Source organism: Anopheles funestus, chromosome 2RL (genome assembly GCF_943734845.2).
Source record: "Anopheles funestus chromosome 2RL, idAnoFuneDA-416_04, whole genome shotgun sequence".
In the NCBI taxonomy this organism is placed as follows: Eukaryota; Metazoa; Arthropoda; class Insecta; order Diptera; family Culicidae; genus Anopheles; species Anopheles funestus.
Window position 1 is genome coordinate 9,761,941 of NC_064598.1, and position 6,800 is coordinate 9,768,740.

Here is a 6,800-nt window from a genome sequence, read left to right on the forward strand (position 1 = left end):
CATACTAGATGCAAGGAAGTTCCCAAAAAAAAGATAATCCAATCAACATTCTTCCGCTAGTTTCACATTCTTTTCACCTTCGCCGAAGTTTCACCCAGAATCGAAACAAAAGCGAGAGTTATGCACAATAAACGCTATGAATCGAGATAAAATCCATACACCTAAGCGAATTCCGCCAGCAGCAAGCTCGACTGATCGAACCGAGAAGTTCCAGGAAAAGATACAAACATAATAACAACTAGTCCTCCTCCCTCCTCCCCTCGCCCCCTTCATCTGAAGAGCCAACGAATCCAGCCTGACTAACGGATGTCGGTGGAATTTGTGGCGAGTTCGCAGAATTCCTCTACCGATCAACGTCGCCTTGAACAACTCCCCATTCCGGTGAGTGTGCGTTCTCGCTTGCGCTAAACTTTCGCTTTCGCTATTCTTCCCGCCAAACGGCTTTGGGGGATATTGGGATGGGAGCATCGCGCGAAAAGGAAGATCCAACAGCAACGCACACACATACGCAGGAAAAAAAGGTAAAACCCTGGACCATCATCACAAACAGAACTGAAAGCAAAAGCCCGACTGACTCGTGATCGTGTAGTGAGAACTCCCCAAAAACAAAAAAAAACGAAACGAACAAGATCAAGGGAAAACGGTGGACTGTGCAAAAGGAAGCAATAAAATTCTAAGTCATCACTGGAAAGGCCCCATTCTTTCGAAACCGCCCTTGATTTAGGGGAGATGGATGGGGGAAGTGGATAGTGGAGTGTGTGCACAAAAAAAGGAGAAAAGAAATGCACAAAATCGCCTACTTTAAATCCCAGGGAATCCCGTGAAGTTGTTCTCAAAAATCATCATCATCATCATCATCACGTATATGAAGAAAAGGGGGATGAAATTTCAAATGCAGCTTCTCAAGCATTCAACAGGCATCCTCAGCTGTCGTCGGGGTGGTGAAGGGAGAGAGAGAGTGCGGTTGGTGATGGAAAAAGGGGCGACGGATATGCAACCCCAAAATAATAATAAAAAAATAAACAAAAACCGGGCTGGCCGCGAAACGCAAGCGCAACCGAACCGAAAAACCAGCCTTCCCTGGCAGTTCGATGCGATCGACCGACAAGGGTTCAACGAACTGTGGACACTTTCGTTGGCGAATGACCTTCTAGGCGACGTTTACGGCTACGCGATGCCACACTGCTGCAGCATAAACATTCAACAATGAATTTCATGCGAACAAAACCAACAAAAAAAAGTAACACAAATTGGAGAGAAAAAAAAACTTGAACACACACACACACACCGAGGCAAAAAAAACCAGCTCGTGTAACTGAACGAGAGTCAATGGCTGGACAGGGTGGAAGAGCAAGATTTGAGGGAAAAGGCAAAGAAATAAACCAAAAACCCAACCACTACCAAAAATCTCGATTGTGCGAAGCGAAACTATGGCATACGAAATTGGTTCGAGAATTTTGGGAACTGGTGAAGATGGTTTGAAGATGTCGAGAGTTGGTGAGGGACAGCGAACAAACGAGGGCTTTGGCATGGTAGGAGAGGGGGGGTGATGAAAAGAATAATGGAACTTTCAACTGGCCGGGCAAAGTAGGAACCTACGGTCGCGTCCGTAAACGCATGCTGTGGCACAAAAGCTACCCTTCAAGACACCGGGTCTTCAAGATCTCCAACGGCATCTTACGTTCGGATGTGTAAGAGAGTCCCGGTTCCTAGCGGGAACCCAGCAAAGCAAAGAGGGCAAAAAGGGCAGCAGGAACAGGGCCAAATGTTATGGCGAATTGAATTGCCCAAAAGCGTAACTTAACAAAAAAAAAAGAAGGAACACAGAAACTGAAGGATTGGCGGTCAGAAAGAGTTCATTTCGGCGGCCGGGGCCGGTGGCGAAGAAAAAACACGGCTGGCAGACGTTGTAAGTCGAAAATTGTGTACGCGCGTGTACCTGAGCGTCTCCCAAATCTTCAATGTTCTCTTTCTCTGGACGGGAAATTGGAAATTCCGTCTTTTTTTTTGTCTTTGGTTTTATTGGTTTTAGTTTTGGGACATCCCTTGGAACTCTGTTCATCTTCTGCTCACCTAAATACTTTGCTGAATGATCGTGTAGCTTTGATCGATCGTAGCATGGATAGAAGAATGATCTCCGGATCAGTCAAGGCCATCGTCAGAAATCGGAATTAAGCCGGGCAACAAATTTGCAATTCCTGTACACAAGTTACCATTCCCAAGGGATACGGATGGCGGAATGGCTTTCTCTGGCCTTGTCTGATGCAGGAGTTAATTTGCGCAAAAAAAGCGAAACAATTAGTTTGGAACACTGTGGCTTCTTAACGAAAAAGGGCTTTTTCTTTAAACATTTCACCGAATGTACTCCGGTTGTTAATCCTTTACGAGGTTTTTGATGGTTTTACCTCGAAGCGTACAGCGGGGAACATAAACGTCGAAATTGGTTGACCTTTTGATGTGGAGAAAAAAATAATATTCAAAACTCCTTGTACCTATCTGTGGAGATAGCCAGCGGATGGGTTACTGGTGGGTCACGGGTCCACACGCCGAAAACTAAAACACGCATCAATATTCATAGCATCTTATTATCCACCAAAAACCCAATGGGGGAAGAACTGAGGAACTGGGCTGGATGGTGTGGTAGCATTTTCAACGCACCCCCCTATCCACCCTTTGAATCACACCCGCGAAAGCCATCTGGGGCTTTTGGGGCGGTTTTGGAAGCTAACGAACCTTAAGCAAAATTCAGATCAGAAGAAGAGCCGGACGCGAACCGAACGCACGAGTGCGTGTGTTACGAAAGCGTGCGCAAGAGAGACAAGAACCACGCGCTCGCACACCTATCCACCACCATTAGGGTGACCATTAATGAGAAGGGAAACGGCCATGTCTGTAAAATGTGTGCCACCGGTGATGGCCGGTCTGAGTCCAGTGCCACCGCCCGTCAACCGTCACTCGGTCACTCGGGGGAGTTTCGTTTTTTTTTTGCCAAGTTACGGCTAAAGATGGAGGATGGGGAAAATAGGGGTTGTCGGGCTGGAGGTTGGAGGAGAAGGAGCGAAACATTTTATGGTACCACGGTATCCACGGAACGGTCAAACGTAGCGAAACCGGGCGGAGAAAAAGAAGCTAACACTAGTAACGCGTCTCCCTCCTTACGAGCAGACAGATTATTACGTAGCCTGACGAGACGATCGGCATTTTTTTCTTTCTTTTTTTTTGGTGAACGGGCTTTTGTTCCCACCTCCCCGAGGCGCACCGGTCTAGCAGTCCAAAAAAGAAAAGCAAACGCAAAAGGGAAGCTACGGCAGTAATAACGAGAGAAAAAAAACTATGTTGCTGCCCGCGCGAGTCATCGACATCCGAATATCAATCACTGAACTATGCCGGTGTCCCTCTCTCTCTCTCTCTCCTTCTCTCTAGTGTGCCCGTTCCACTTCTTGGTGGTACTCTTTCGATCGGTTTTTGGAGACTCACTGTGGGTCACTTTGCGTCTGGCCGGTTTCCGCCCGCCCGAAACCAAATCTCCGGTTCGCGGTGCAATTGATTCGCCGGTTTGGCGGGTGCGCGAAGCGCGTTAGAGCGCGGAACACAACATTCCTGCATTTGCTCAAGGTCACAACCGAACCAAACAACCAAACACGGCGAACCGGGTGGCGCACCGGTTGAAGCATTTTGGATGTTTCGATGCCCGCACACACTTCCTTAGGAACCGCGGTGCGCCCGTTCTCGTCGATGCACTTCACGCGCCATGCAGGGTGACGATCGCTCCGGGTGCAGGCGATTCGCCATTTGCGTGGGCTTTGTGTGTGTGTGTGTTTCTTTTTCAAGCTTCTCTTTTCTTGGCGTACGTTTGTTGCTTTGGCAAGAATTATTAGTCGACTCGTGAACCGAAGGAAGGAAGGAAAAAAACACGCACAAAATTAAATGCATGTTTATTGAAGGAGGTGCTATCTATTGCATAGTTTAAAAGCATCAATAAAAACCACACCACGAGCAGGAGTTTTTTGTTGTTGGTGGTGGTTAAATAAATAAACTAATCCCGTTTACCATACCCGTCACAAAGTAGCAGAAAATTAAATGCAGTTCTGTTCGATAGCTTAAATCCGGTAGGTAACGCGTCCAAAATGTTCCATATTGTATAGTGTTACGAAGGTCACACAATAATAAACCTTACGGTCCATGGTATAATTAACTATTTCACACTTTACACGCACATAAAAGCTTTAGTGGTCTATGGCATTTATTGGTGATTGGATGCACTTAAATGCAATTTTACACCAGTCTTTATGAAACATTAAAAGGTTAGTAAGTAAACAAAATAAGTACTTCTTTAGTATTGTGTGTTTTCGTTCGATAATAGGCAGCTTTTACAATTTGTTTGTTATCTATTGTAATGGAGAATAATCAATAACATGACTTGTGGATATTGACAATGCACAACACGTGTTTAAAATAAAAATAATTACTTCCGCCTTTATACAGCTTCATTAAAAATAATATTGTTTCCTTCATTGTATTTCACTTAAGTTATGAGGAAATTATCTGGTATTCCGAATTCTTTTCAAGTTGAACTAGAATGTATCCAGATAAGTCTCGAGTTCTACCTCCTTTTTGAGAACTTTCGCAAACGTTGTAAATACATAAACAAAATTTTCGGTGTGACCCTTGAGAAAATTTTGAACAGAATCTACTTCCACCAGGAAAACAGAAAGTTGGAAGAATTTTAGATCTAAATGTTTGGAAAATTTGGAAAAAAATCCACTAAAGACTAAAACTTTCTCACTTAAACTCAAAAACTCCTTAAAAATGATCTTCTGTAAAGCTGAACACTAAATTATTATAATGCTTTCTTAAAAATCTTCATCGTAGGTTACATTCTGATAGAAGTGGACCTTTAATTGAAAGCATATACAATAAACAATTACAACCCTTCAACTCATTAGGCTTTTTACACCCATTACAACGCATCATATCTCCTCTATATCGAACCTCCATATCGCTTGACATACATTTCAAACTCCAAATAAACAAAACAATCCCTTCAACGATAAATATTGTTTCCTTTCTGGATAAACGTTCCGCACACAACGAAATCCAACGAAAAAAAAGGAAATGCTCAAAATACCTTCCCCCCAAAATGGTTCCTTCATTCTTCAAAAACACCACAACGAGAACTTCGCCGCGAGACATTACTTGGTGCACCATTACCCAAAGACCTCGTGATCTTGTTTGCAGAACATCCAGCCCTAATAAACTTTGCGTTCTCTGCCGCGGTCTGCCAATGGAAAGTCGTACCCATAAAGTCGGAGGGGGTTTTGTTTTGCTTTCTGTGTCACCCGTCTGGAGAGGGATGAATTTTCGCGTCAAGCGTCATTTGGTTACGCCGGATCGTATAGCAACCCGGAGCTTCGAAATTGTTGAATTTTACTGGCTTTTGGGGCAGAAATTTTGAACTCCGGCTATAATAGCACTTCAGGATGAGTTGGCCATTCTTAACAGGATGCATATTTGCCGTGTGGTAAAAAGAAGACAGCAAGAAACTTTTCGTCTTTCGGTTGTAAACTGCACAGCGGTGCGATCGAATCACGGTTCCGGAGTGGATTCGAACGGTTGCTTGGGTGCAATAAACAAAAGTGCAGCCAAGAATCGGCAAGAATTCGTTTGAATGTTCGATGCAAAAAAGGCTCATAAAAACATAAACATGCATCCGCTCGCTTCGGACGAGAGCCCTGTGGGCCGTTTGCCTTTCCGTCACAACTAAAAACTCAAAAAAAGAAAATCATCACCGAAACCGAACGACCGTGATCGATGCGCATTTATTGCCGGCTTTATGCATGGCTTTGCAGTCAAAAACTCGACACACTAGTCGTAACGACTCTCGAACCCGCCTGTCCTATGCTCAATGGTGTGTGCTGAAAACAAAGCCCAAAAAACTCGAAACAACCGGAAAGGTAAATTTATGTCTTATCTCACGCTTGTCGCTTATCCGCGCTGCAAATACCCGTACCATTTGGGTGATCGGTTGTCGTCCGAAACGAATATTCCCGAGAAAAAAAGAACAGCCTCCTCAAAAAGAAGAAAAAAAGACACAACCAAATGGACAAATCTGTAGCTTACACACGGGGTAAAAGAAGAACATAAGTAACAAAACCGAAAAACCGCTTAAGTTGAAGATGAACACACAAACTAGCGCCTCCCCCCGAAAAGCGCGTTGAGAACGCGCGCAACGCAAACACCGTCTTCACGGGTTTTGCGGAGATCGATGCGTACGCAAAACCCCTTCAACGACGACGGCGACGACGACGACACAGCATCCACGCTAAAGGATGTCCGGTATGTCGGGCGTAAGCGCAAAAGGGGGGATGATGTCCGCACAACAAACCTGGGGGCGAGGTTGTGGGGGAAAACCGCACATCCCAGCGTGCCATACCGTGTGACCCGAAACGGGGCGAGTGAGCTTTTGCTGCTGCTGCTGCTGCTGCTGCTCCCTCTCAACGTCCGGACAAGAGCCTCAAAAAACTCTCCGTTATAGCTCGCCCCGTTAGTTCTCCTTGAGAGAGGAATCTACTCTACCAGAAAGCTTATCGCTTACCCTTTCCAGCGTGGAGGCATATCTGGCTTCCTGTTCACTCGCGCAATTGTGGTTGGCGCCGGGTGGATGCCATTGGGGGGTGGGGGAAGGGGGTGGAGTAGGGTGTTGCCGAGGCTACCCCCAAAAAAAGTTGGATGGTGTTCGGTGAGATGTCAACGCCGACACGATACCGTCATCCTACCCGGTTCGAAAAATCCGACAACCT